This window comes from Plectropomus leopardus, chromosome 15, assembly GCF_026936395.1.
Source record: "Plectropomus leopardus strain MGB_pleo_1.0 chromosome 15, ASM2693639v1, whole genome shotgun sequence".
Taxonomy (NCBI): domain Eukaryota; kingdom Metazoa; phylum Chordata; class Actinopteri; order Perciformes; family Serranidae; genus Plectropomus; species Plectropomus leopardus.
In genome coordinates, this window is record NC_142190.1 from 23,671,837 (window position 1) to 23,685,062 (window position 13,226).

Genomic DNA, 13,226 nt, shown 5'->3' on the forward strand with positions numbered 1-13,226 from the left:
TCAAGTTTTTTAGACATTCACCTCTTTAAGTGCATTAAATAACTCCTGAATAAGTTTCCTTCACTGACGTCACTGTATGCGCAGGTGCCAGGTAATCGCAGTCAGCTCTTTAACAGAGGTGGGAAAAATATTGTCTAATTTCCTGCATGGTTATGAGGCATTATGCCAGCCACAAACTCCGGAGCAGCTGACTATGAGAATACTTAATGCATTAGTTCAGGCGCTGCACGATGCAAATGCAGCGTCTCTCCCCCCTCCTGTCCAGACGCGCTGTCTGCGGACTCGTGTTTGTCTCCGGTGAGCTACACATTCTCTATTCCTCCCACCTCCTGTCGACTGACGCGCGCACACCGACACGCACACATGCACACACAGGCAGACGCACAGAGGAAGTTAAAAAGCCCGGTGACAATAATAACACTCGAGGCTTCATCCATTGTCCATAACCTGCTGCGTCTTATTCTCCCTAATGAGGCTATATGCACACAAAAAGTTCGAGGAGGAAAAACAACCACCGCCGTGCGTACTGTGACTTCAAATTATTCGCAAACATATGGAGCACTTGGATCTGCGATAGTGGTGGCGGATTGCAGAGGGGGGTTGAGTGTAAATCTCCGGGTAGCGCGGTGAAAGCTGGTGTACCTGGGAACTTTCTAATGATGCCCGGAGAAAAATAACAAGAATATGACATTTGGAATAAAAAAAAATCTGCCTTTACGCGCGTGGAAAACTGACATTTATTTTCTTATGTTTTTATGGGGGTTAAATAAAAGTTTCAAGACACAGGTTGATGATCAGGAAGTCTGTTGTCAAATGTAAGCATGATCCGACTCTAATGCGCGTTTATCATTTCGCTCATTAACTGGAAGCGTCAAGTTTAGCGCGCATCATTAACAGCTGATTAGGACATCGCGCTTTTGCTTCGGTGTCCGTTTCTGGAGGCGATTTATTTAATAAAGAGAAATAAAGATTGTTGTTGAAAAACTGACAGCAGCTTGCAAAATATCCCCTTCATCCCAGCGCAGTGCCGGAGCATCATTACCTTTCCAATCACCGGCGATTTCAAAATGTATTTTTGTATTTCAGGAGTAAAAGCAGATCAAAATAGGTGGCTTTTGTCTGGACTCGGTGATCTATGAGCAGCCTATCTGCGGTAACAGCACACGGTCTGCAGCCGCACATTGGAGGATATAGAGGAGCCCCGGTTCACCCCGCTATAACTTGATCCTATATGAAGATGACATCCCAACTTTCAGCAGACTTCAACAAAGTATGATCCCCCCCACCACCATCATCATCACCCCTCCTCCCTCCCCTTCCATGTATCTGCATATTTGCAAACACGGGCCCATTTTATTCGCACCTACCAAAGCAGATCCGAGCAGAGGGGAGGGCTCCCACAGTCCGAGCGGTCCGTCTCTCAGCCTGCCGTGCAGAATGGTGACAAAAAAAGAAAAGGGGCAGAAAAAAAGCTTATTCTCCGAGAACACAATCCTACAGAGTGGCTGCCTGTTAATGACAAATGTGAAAAGAAAAAAAAAATATTCACCGTCAGTTATTTCGGAAAAGCGTACTTTCTCTGAGGCTGAACGCGTGGGTTCCCCCAGCTTTCTCGGTCCTTGCAATCCCACCTCTACATCCCCGCTTGCAGAGAGGAACATGCAAACACATTTCATAGATTTTTGGAGCTTCGCGGAAAAACCGAAGTGGACTTTTCGGCTGTGCGCGCGCTTCAGCTGAGGCAATAATAAACCGTAGAGGCCGCGAGGTTTAGTGTGATTTCAGGACAGCTGAGGGGAGAGGTGTGTGAAATTGACTGCACTCTTAAAGAATAACGTTTCGTTAATGACGCAAATGAAGATATAATTTAACTTTAAAAACTAAATTATTTATAATTTTTATTTTTATATTTATTTATTTACTTTTTGATTTGTTTTTGTGTTTTTGTTTTACAACTAGAGAATACAAAAATACAATAAATGAAATTAGTGTTAAATGTGAATATATCCGTTATGAAATTGTGGTGACTTTAAATATTGTGTTTTCCATTTATCAGGAGTGACCTCTCTGCCATGCGGGATGCAGGGTGGTGCAGGGTAAACAGTTCCATCAATTTACGTGGACAACACAGTTTATCCCCCCTGCAGGGCTGACAGAAATCAGCCTCATCCCCGCGCGCTGCTCCACGCGCTCAGCCCCAGAGTCCACTCCACCTCTTTCGACTGTCCTGTCTGCTGGCAGGCGGCCAACCCAAGTGTGTGGAAATGACACCGCCAGGGCGGCAGAGATTTTCCTTCATTTCTCTCCTTCCCGATCGCAGACTGGCTGACATTGGCTAGAAAGTGGAGCAGCTCGTCAGGGACAATCAATGCGAATCGATCGAGCTGTGCGGTTGAGGCTCCAGAGCTGGAAAATATCGCGGCAGCTGAAGAGAGAGAGGGAGAAAAAGAGAAAGAGAGAGAGAATGAGAGAGGAGGGGGTGTTCTACCAACTCTGCCAGTAGCCAACCAACCTCCCTGCAAACAAATATGCTCTGGCTCTCATAAACATGACACTCACTTAGTAAATACTAAAGTCAAAAAGCCACCAAATGGGTAATTACGCGCGGGATTTGTGTTCCAAACGCATAAACAGTTAGGATGCTCACCCTAACAAGTTGTTTTACAATTTATTGAGTGTAAAATCATCTAAAATAATGACTTAAATTAAAATATATTAAATCTGCCTCTTTTTTTTCCAAATGTTTGCACTTGTTTCAAATATCCCTTTTTCCTGGAAACTTGTAAGAATTATATCACAAATTAGGCATTCTTTCATGGTGGAAAACCTAATTGTATTTTATATGATGTTTTAAACAGCCAAGTACAACACACATCCTCCATATCAATGATTTACCATAAAGTTACTATGCATTGTGATTTATATCTATTTGGAAAAATACTTTCAATTCATTGAGAACAGATTGAGGAAATAATCGAGTTATGTTTAAAATTTAAGGAATATGCCATCAGCATCAATTTTTAGGACAGCAATAATGTTATCCAAGTCTGTATAATAGAGTGTTTGTCATTTGTTAAAATCACACGATTCTCAGTTTGGAGTGCAACTCCTTAATCACATTATTGCTTAAAATCCAAATTAAATCCTCCCCAAAATGTGTCTGGTAAATCTACAGGGCTGTGTTTGACACCTCCACAGAGCACAGAGAGAATATGTTATTCTCAAGATATTTCCTATTTTCTTACACCTGTTGCACTGACTTTTAAACATTTCTAATCATCTCTGAAAATCAGCGTCCGGCAGCACTGACATCATCACAACTTGGAAGTAACAGGCAAACATAAACAACATTACAGTGTGGTCAGATAATTCAGAAATATTTGAAATGAAGTAAAAGAAGGCAGTGAGCTCATATCACTGTGGGCTGGTTAACACATTCCACTTTTTTCCCATTTAAAATCTTTAGATACTGCAATTCCTCATGCATACAATCCTCCTCATCAGTCCAGTCAATTTCCTTTGTTGGTGATATGTAGTGAAACAAAAAACATACTTCAGAGAAAAGCTTCTCAAATGCTGAAAAATCTTGGAAATTTCAACATAATGTCACTGTTTTACATTTATGTATATCAAGAGTAAAGCATTTTCAGAGAACATAAAATGTTTAATTTTTCCAAATATATAGAATATGATATGATGGTCATTAAGTTTCTTAAAAGTACAAGGAATTGCACAATATGCAGCATCAGCAGCAACAACAGTGGAGGACATTATAAGACCAGATATAGTAAACAAAATGTACTGCAGAAAAGATCTATTCCTTTTTCAGAGAGCTGCGTTCAGTATCACATGTCCCCTGTGTTTTCATTCTCTGCCTTTTCACACCTGTGTTGTTTTTTCTGCAGACCAATCCCATCAGTCTCAGGTTAGATGACTTTTCAAAACTGACTCACCAAAATAAGCGATGTGGTTTGGGCTGTGAATTTGATCTAACAACACACTTCCAAGCGAAAAGCTGAATACAACTGCTTACACCGTTTCACTGCTATATCCCAAACACCAAAAAGACTAAGATTAAACTGGCTACAACTATTTTCAGTGGCAAAACGTATTTTAGGGCTAAATGTTAAGCTCCTGTGAGTTTTTTAAACTTGCAAGTGTTTGAAATGTAGCTGTTACAAGGTAAATATTGTGTGTTAAAAGGCAAAGTTCATATGATGTCACTCAGGACTCTTCTGTTCAGTTCACTGCTCTCTTTAGCCTCATTCCCACTGCACAAAAAACCTGCAAACACCCACTAACATCTGGATTTCTAATGCAAGGAGAATGCGTACAATTGGCATTCACACCCAAGTAAAATACCTTTGCAATAGACGCAGGTTTTTGTTGCCTCCGGCTCTGTTCGTCATTGATGGGAAAACAATGCCCAGGTGAACGAGGTAATTTCAGCTCCTTAACCGGCAAAATGTAATGATACTCCGTCATTAATTACCGTCCATCTAAAACATCGATCCAAACACATCTGCACCAATTCTGAAAGACAGACTGAATAAGTGATCGATACATAAAGAGAAGAAAACACTGAAAAGTTTTCAAAGACCTCTGCTCCTGCTGCTGTCTGTTGTTTACATGTTCACCACTCTGTCCATGATGTCGCAACTAAACAACGCACGTACACACGCACACAAAAGCTGATAGAAAGGCAGACGCGTCTGCTGCAGCAGTGTGTTCACTGGCAGTGGGAATGCAGTCTATCGCCTATATTTAGCGGGTTTACCCCTGTTTGAAGCACCGATCCTTGTCAGTGTCGAATGAATGATGTTATATATGCAGATTGCCATAATTTGACTAATTTGTTATTTGCTTTTGTTTAACAGCCACCCCATCCTTTGGTCATCACAGCATATATTTTAACTGAGAAGCAACAAAACTAAGGGTCTACAACAGGAGTATCTCTGATGATCTGAGCGAAATGCTAAAATCAGCACATTCTCATAATGACGGTGACATCATCTGATATCGCTATAATGATACAGAGAAATAGGCATAGATATAGGCATGAAGTAGGACTGCTCGATCATGGCAAAAATAATAATCATGGATGTTTTGGTCAATGTTCAGATCAAAGTTAATAGATTACTTACTGACTTTGGAAACATGATACATTTATTAAACTTAAAAAACGCATGTTTTTAAAATGTGGATATTATCAAAATTTAAACATAATTCAAATGAAAAACAGGCTCTTGATGAACTTAAAATGCCACAGCCTGGCTGAGAGTAAGTGTGGCCATTGAGAAAGTGGAAAAATGCAGAACTGTAAAGAAAAGGGGTACGGTCAGTGTAGTAGTAGATGATGAGGTTGCTGCTCTACTAGATCGGTAGGTTACCAAGGAAGTAGGTTTTCTCTCCTATATATGTTAGTGTTTTTCTGGCTGATAGGTGGGTATACCGTAAATGGCCAGAAAAGGAGGTGGGTATACTCTTCATACCTGCATATACCCTACACTTCACCACTGGGTGCGCCTGATTTATAACAAATGACAAGACAAGAACATCATTGCGAAATAGAAAGTAGCATAATTATGGTTTTATCTCGATTCTTTTGATATCATAGTCATTGGAAGCCAAAATTAAAATTATGAAAGCCGTAACTGAAATTACAATTCCATCATTAACCCAGCTCTAAAATAAAGTTTACGTTCTTAGTTTGCCAGTTGGCATGCTAACATCTGCTAATTATTTCTTAAGACAAGTACAGTTGAGGCTGAGGTGAATGTCATTAGTTTTGCAAGTGTTTCGTCAAAAAGCAAAGCACTGGATGAGCTGAAACTTTGACCTGATGATTGTGCTAGATGAAAAGTCAAGATATTTTGGTCTGGGCCAAAGTGGTGGGTTGACTGACCAACTGATCAACAGACATTACCATCCCTCTGGCCATGCCGTTAGGACGGCTAATAAAATAACTGATGGTATCATTATTTGATATGCACTACAAGTTAGGGGACATTGGTAGCCATATTAAATTGGTGTGACAGTCATTGTGATAAACATTGCTTTGCATTTTAGTTGTTTTTTTTTCAGAACCCGTTCATGTCCGGTATTAAAACTAGGGGTCAACCGATATCGGTTTTTCAGGGCCTATACCAACATCGATTATTAGCAATTAATGAGACCAATAACCGATATTTGGAACCAAGATGCATTTCTGATCAAAATGAAAACCTTCTGTCAATATTTGAATATAACTCCATAACAAAAAATTTGTTTAAATGCCTTTAGAAAATTATTACTCAAAACTGAGACTTTCAACATCAAATACCGCAAGTTCCTAGCACCTTTTTATAAAGTCATGTGGAAATTAGAATAAAATATTAATAAATACAAAGCAAAAGTTCCTCCCATGCTGACACTTTCTTCGCACTTTTTAATTACATAATTTTATGGTCAATCATTAAAATAAAACACCAATTCAGATAATCTTCAAAACGTGAAAATTTTGGCCCAATTATCAGCCAGGCTGATTATCTGTCGACCCCTAATTAAAACAGCCCAAAAGGGTTACATGTAGGCTAAGCATATAGACAGTGTAATCCTGGATGCAACAACAAACACCAGCACCATGTATCTCAACCAAGTTTCTCTATACTATTGTGAGTCCAGAGATTCTCTATGCTGCTGTCATTCTTTCTTTCAGCTATCTCATTTTTAAATCAGAGTTTCACTTTCGTCTCCATTCAGGGTTTAACACTATTGCACTGTAATCATACAGTGAGACGAAATGATGTCACATGAACAGGAGAAATTGTGCCTCCATAAACCTCACTCTGACCAAATTCTTTTCATCTTTTCAAGCGTTCTACGTGTCCTCTGTTTCGACCTTCTGAAGTCCTCTATCTGTGGTATGAGACGGAGGAACATTACATTGTACGCTGCAATCACGCGTGTCTTTCATAGGTTGAAAAGAGGGTCAAAAGAGAGAAAGCACGAGAGAGACGGAGAGTCATGCATGGATAGATGGGTAGGAGGGAGCAGCAAGCTGTGACTCTTGGACATGTTCTGGTGGGTGCACTGAACCCCGGAGGCTGCAGCCACACTCAGCTCTTTGTTGTTTTCGTTCTGCACAGGGAGGCAGGGTACTTTCCTGAGCTGGGGAGGAGGATTAGCGTTGCATGGCCTCCATCCCCAGCTGCACACATGACCAGCACCGTAGGAAAGCCCCCGAAGACGGCCCAAAAAGAGGTACGTAAGGGATGAAGGGAGCAGGGCGAGGCACGAACATCAGCTCTCTCCAATACTGGGGAATGTTGCAAGCCCTGTAAACTGTCTAAATGATCACCGAAACACACTTTCAACATCCGTCTTTATTTCTGAGAGGCTGTCTTCTTGTTCTGCTTTTTTCTGCAGTGTCTCGTCAAGCTTACACTCGGAAATGTTCTTTTTTTCTCTCCAGGGGTTGAGACTGCGGTTTGGATTTGTGGTTAGGGTTAGCAAACAGATGTATCCACCTATATAAATCAGCCGGAAATTCTCAAATATTTGATAATTTTGCAGTCTTAAAATATGCGTTTGATCGCCCTTTGTTGTCCTTTAAATATACAATTATTTAATCATACTGTTTATGATGAAATTACTGTTGAACAACGATACCACCCCAAAGACAAACATATGTTAAACATGACATCTACTGGCAACAAGCAAGGTCCTTTCTGTCTCCTATTGGCTGCTCTTTGGTGCCAGACGATGTCACTTCCTGCAAAATACCACAGATCATCTGTCACCAAATTTTACCAGCTGTTGGAGAGCAGAGGGCTCCAGTTGCTGTTTCTTCTCACAGCCTCCTGGAAGTCACAGAGTTCAGAGAGAAAAAGTTCCAGCACAACACTACATATATAAAGCATTAAAATGCTGTTTTTTCAGTTCTTGTGTAGATTAAACCAACATTATACAAACTGCTTATTAGTAGGTTTCAAAGGTGCGTGTTTAGGAATTTTTTTTTACATTTGAAGTGAGCCAAATCCATTGTTTCTCTGCTTGTTTGTCTTCCTACTCCTGATCATCATACTAAGATAAGCTAAATGCCTTCAGGCTCCGTAGTCAATGCCCAAGCGGTATCAATCATCTCACCTAATTCTTGGCAAAAAAGTATATAAGCGTGTTTCCCAAAAGTCCAACTATTACTTCAACAAAATCAGTTAACCTTAAGGCAACTGCAAGCCTCTGGATCTCTGGACATGACACTGACAATGGGCTGTCAGAGTAACATGAAAAGAAAACACAAATCCATTCACGCTTAATATACAGTGAATTGTTAAAATTAGGAGCCGAGAAATTTTGCTCGTGATGTAATTAAATTGCTTGTGACTTAGTTAATGGCCCACGCTGTCGACGTGACTGCAAATAACTGTGAGTTCATTATGTGGGAACAGCTGTATAAGCTTCGGTATATAATGTTGGAAAAGGTTATTTCTTGGTGCCATTCTCTCCTACCGTTGTGCCAGGACGGCATGCCAGCAAAAACAGTATTTACAAGGAGGGGTCAAGAAATACAGTTGCCAACAGGTCATTGCCACTGCAGAAACACTCTATCACTGAGAACCAGATTTTTTTTTAAGTAAGTCTCATTAAAATTAGATTTTCACACTTTGCCTCTGCACATGAGACAGTCAGTTAGACACTTCCAAGAACATGTCATTTCAAGGCAATGCAATGCGTTTGAAAGCAGTAAATCAGACTTGTCAGTTAGTCCTTTTTGTGTATACTACATAATAAAATACAGCTCGATTATATTTGATCTCAACACTGCACTGAGAGTAAGAGCACCAGCTCAAAAGCCAGCATGGTGTCCCTCTACTTTCCTAACCACTCTCTGATTTATCTGTTCCAGCAATATTGGAAACTCCAAGGACACGCCACGTCCACTGCACACTCTGCTATCAATTGAGTCTCCAAAGTGTTAGGAATTTTTGTGGTGTGTTTTCCCATCCTGCTGAACAAGCCTGAAGTCAGTCACGCCTTGTGTGAGCCTCACAGCTCCTCACTGCAGAGGCCCGCTGCCTGATGAGCAACGCTGGCTCCATTTCTAGAGATTTATTACTCATCCTGCCACTAATCACACGCTCAGCCTCATCTGTCAGGAAGCGAGTGGCTCCATTGTCTTGACTGACAGTATGAGGACAAAAAAGCATGACAAAATTACATCAACAACTATTTAGCTTGTACCACTAAATAAGTAGTGTCATTACTTTCTGAAATTATCATGTCTCTAAATGTGAAGCAGCAAAGACTGCCCCTCCTGTAGCAGTGCAGGCCGACCAGCTGTTGCTGTTGTTGCAGTTAAAATCAGGGTTAGGGCGCCATCTAGTGGCAGGTGCTCACAGGAGCTGACTGAGAAACTGAGAAATGTGAACATGAAGAACTGAAATAATGATAAGGAGTGGTGTAAATCAACAGTTTTATCAGGATACAATATTATTTCAACTCTTTGGACCATGACACAGTTTTTGCCAATATCACAAAGTCTGCCAAGATACAGTTTTGATTTGATTTGATTCGGGGGCCTGCGATCGATATGAGATGATATTATGTGCCCATTTAACACAATTACCCCTTTCATTTTTTTTTTTTTTTTTTCTTTTGGCCATAAAAGATTAAAAAAAAAACATCACATAAATAATTATAAGTAATCGTAACCAGTTAAGTGAAGTAAAGTTTAATTTATATTGACTCCACTAACACACATGAGATAGCATATGGGATAAATTAATCTTCAGGGCTTTCTGTCTGAAATGTTTTCATTTGAACCAAAATTATGATCTTTTTCTTAAATCTTCAGGGCTGACTGTCTTAAAGTGCTGAAGGCAAACTTCTTCCAACAGCTATAAAACACTTATTATTGACAACAAAAACTTTTCAGTGATCAAGGCGGGGGCTATAATTTCAGCGAAATATTTAATTTCAAAACCTACAGTGTTTGGAGCACCAGGAAAAGTTTTTGTTAATCAATCTGCAGAGTTAAACTATGGAACAGTTTTAATGTGGAGCTGAAACAATGTCCAAACATAAACCAGTTTAAGAATGATGTAGAAAAACATGATTTTCAGAGGTACAGGGATAGGAAGGGGGTTTGACAATCATCAGATGTTTGCAGGTGTTACTGTTTATTTATTTGGTTACATAATATTTATCTACTTTTTTCCCCCAGTTTCCTAGTTAGTATCTTTCCCTTTTCCTTTTCTATCAGTGAACATTAATGTAAAAATGTTGATATTTGATTTTGGGAATGTGGGTGTATGCATGTATGTTTAGTTAATCAGAGTAGATGTTTAAATTAATTAGGACGCGATTAATTAAAATTTAATGACTTTTGTAGAAGGGGTGCGATTAAATAAATTATATAAACCAAACTATATGTTTGACCATTTCTTTAGGTTCATTTTTTTTCATTGTCCGTGAATAGTATTGATTGCTTCTGCTTGTTTGTAAAATAATTTCTCTATTTTCTTTTAGGCCGACATATAATAAATAAATAAATAATAATATAATAATAAATAAATAAACCAATTCACGAAAACATAATGTTGGCTCAATAACATGTGACAGGGTTCACAGGCATATGCTAGTCGCACCGTATTAGTTTACGCACTTTTACATTGTATAAATTAGCCTAGCGGCTAGCAGAGTTTAGTTTAACAGTTTAAATATGTTATTTAGCTCCACTTTTTCTTACTCACCGCTGGTTTAAGTCACTGCATCTCTCGTCAAAACAGCTTGGTTGAATGTCAGCCTATAAGCACTTTTTTTCAGTCCAGCATTGTTGAAAAAGTGCAGCTAATGTAGCAAGAAGTTAATTTAGCCGGAGGCCATCCAGGCAGGTAGGCCTACGTCCTCGGTAATCCCATGACGTCATTGTTTACGTATGCGACGTGCTCTGTCTGTCTGTCTGTTATTTCCACACTGCTGATTTATTCCCGCATAAATAGTGTTATCTTCATCGTCTTTCTCTTGGCTGAGTGTTATCGTCTACCTGTTGATGTTTGACGGTGACATAGAATTTCAGAATTAAAGTGCATCCTAAAGATGATCATATGGACTGATGTTTATACTTAATATATAATTGCATAGTTGATCATTGAATCAATACATCAATCCAGATCGACGGGTCATTACACCTCTAATAAGGAGTGGAGGTTTTTTGTTTTTTTAAGTGTGCTTTTAGTTAAGAAACAAATGATACAATTAATACTCTCAATGATCGCTCAAGCAGTGTTTACCTCATGCTGCTTCTTAATCAAATAGTTCCTATGAAAAAAAAATAATTAAAAAAACTGCTTACAACAAGTTCTGTGTATTAACTTGAGAAACCAGACCATTTTTTAAAAATATATATGTTTTGTCGTTGTTGTTGTTGTTGTTGTTGTTGTTGTTGTTGTTTTTTGGCTGTTTGAGCACTACAAACCCAGTGCCATCTAGTGCCATTATATTGGAGGGAAGGGAGACATCTCTACAGAGACTCATATACAGCACTAAAGGTATGAGAAAAAAATATGTAACCTAGTTTTGAGTTTGGGGTGAACTGTCCCGTAAAGTACACAATGTGGGATCCCTGTGTTACCATGTTGCATGTGTGTTTAAGCACCATGCACGTATTGGATGACAGGAGTAAAAATTCCTATTTGACTGAGGTCCTTTTCTTTAGAGACAGAATCTTATATGTTGCAAAAACTTGTTGACTTGCATTATGTAAAGGGCAATAGGAACATGGGGGAGAGCTGGATGAAAGCAAGGAAGAATCGGACAGTGTATTATTAAAAAAAAAAAATAATACTGTCTACAGTTCCAACTTTCTCAAAGCTGCTAACAAGAGCAGCTCTGTGTTCAAAGCTTTCATTGCCAGGAGCAATAATGAAGATGAAAAGCCACTGTACGAGAAATGAAACAAGTCACTCTCATGTTTCAGACAAGTTGTCATGACTGTTACTGGTAGTGGTGAAAAATGTAAAGATTCAATTCAGTAATTGATAAATAGGCTACAACTCAGTGAGTAATCCAGCAATTTAGCCAGATCATGAATGATGCAGTGAAATATTTCAGCTATAGTTTATATTGGGAAATAAGTTTGCAAAGCAACAATCATAACACAGGAAAGCTGAGATAAGCTTATATTTTGAAGTAAAATTAAAAATTTTAATATTTTGTCACTACTTCTATGAGAAGTCACATTTAATTTAACTGTAACCCTTTGACACGTGAGCAATGTGATTTAATTTCTTTCAACAACATGGGGAGAACGCTGCAAGCAATTTAACAACACATGGCCCAAAAAATTGACAAGAAATTAAGTTAACAAGTTACAAGAATTTTTTTTTAAAAAAGAAGGAAAGAAAAGTCAAAAACAAACAAACAAAAAAGACCTGAAAAGAACAGCTGAAATAATTTTAAAAAAATAATTAATTCATTAATTAAAAAATTAATTTTACTTCTGCCAGATAATATAAAAATCTAATTATAATATTTATGAAAATAGTTTTCTAGGGTTTTTTAACCCCCCCAACATAACATTTTCTTGTCACCTTTTACTAATTTCTTGCAATTTGTGTTTTTTTTCTTTTTTGCAAAGTTCATCATTGCCTTTCTCCCCATATTTTTGAAAGAAAGCAAACCGATCCAGGTTTCAAAGGGTTAATGTAATAAATGCAATTTTGTGTATTCATTTGCGAAAAAGAACGTGAATACATTTCTAAAATACCACAAAAATAGTCTACTAGACAATGTTTTGTGATTCAGTCTTAGAACTACAGTGAAGGAGTTCAAGACTGAACTCTAATGACTTCTAATGAACAGATGAGCCTACAGGTCTGCCTTTAAATTGGTTTTATTATAATAAACTTCTGAATGTATCAACGTATTAATATATTGAATTTTCTTCAAAGGCTGACTATTGCGAATGTCTGTGACATGAAATAATAAATCTGAAAACGCAATTTGTGTATTGCATAAACATTAGAATATTAGCAAGGCGACATTGAAGAGTAAAGAGCAGAAAGTAGATGTCTCCTGCCTCCACTGGTGGTCAGAGGGAACTGCAGCAGACACAGAGGCTCTCTGGATGTAATACAGATTCACTCATAGATTTAGTCATTACTACAAAATGTGGATTCTTAGCAAAACACCATTTTCCAGGTTTTGAAGACTAATACAATCTATACCAAACTATTATTATTATT

The 13,226-nt window shown here is 38.5% G+C and overlaps 1 protein-coding gene across 4 annotated transcripts in view; it reads right to left on the minus strand.

Moving 5' to 3' along the window:
• Positions 1-13,226, minus strand: part of cxxc5a (CXXC finger protein 5a) — a 46,131-nt gene that overhangs the window by 25,933 nt on the left and 6,972 nt on the right. Inside the window, exons 1-3 of one of the 4 annotated variants that reach the window (XM_042499492.2) lie at positions 10,734-10,904; positions 1,550-2,425; positions 1,368-1,425 (exon numbers count right to left, since the gene is read on the minus strand). The gene's annotated coding sequence lies outside the window, so the exon portion shown is untranslated. Of the gene's footprint in view, positions 1-1,367; positions 2,426-10,733; positions 10,905-13,226 lie in introns of those variants that run through there. The other 3 variants (XM_042499494.2, XM_088088183.1, XM_088088182.1) reach the window with 3 other exon arrangements.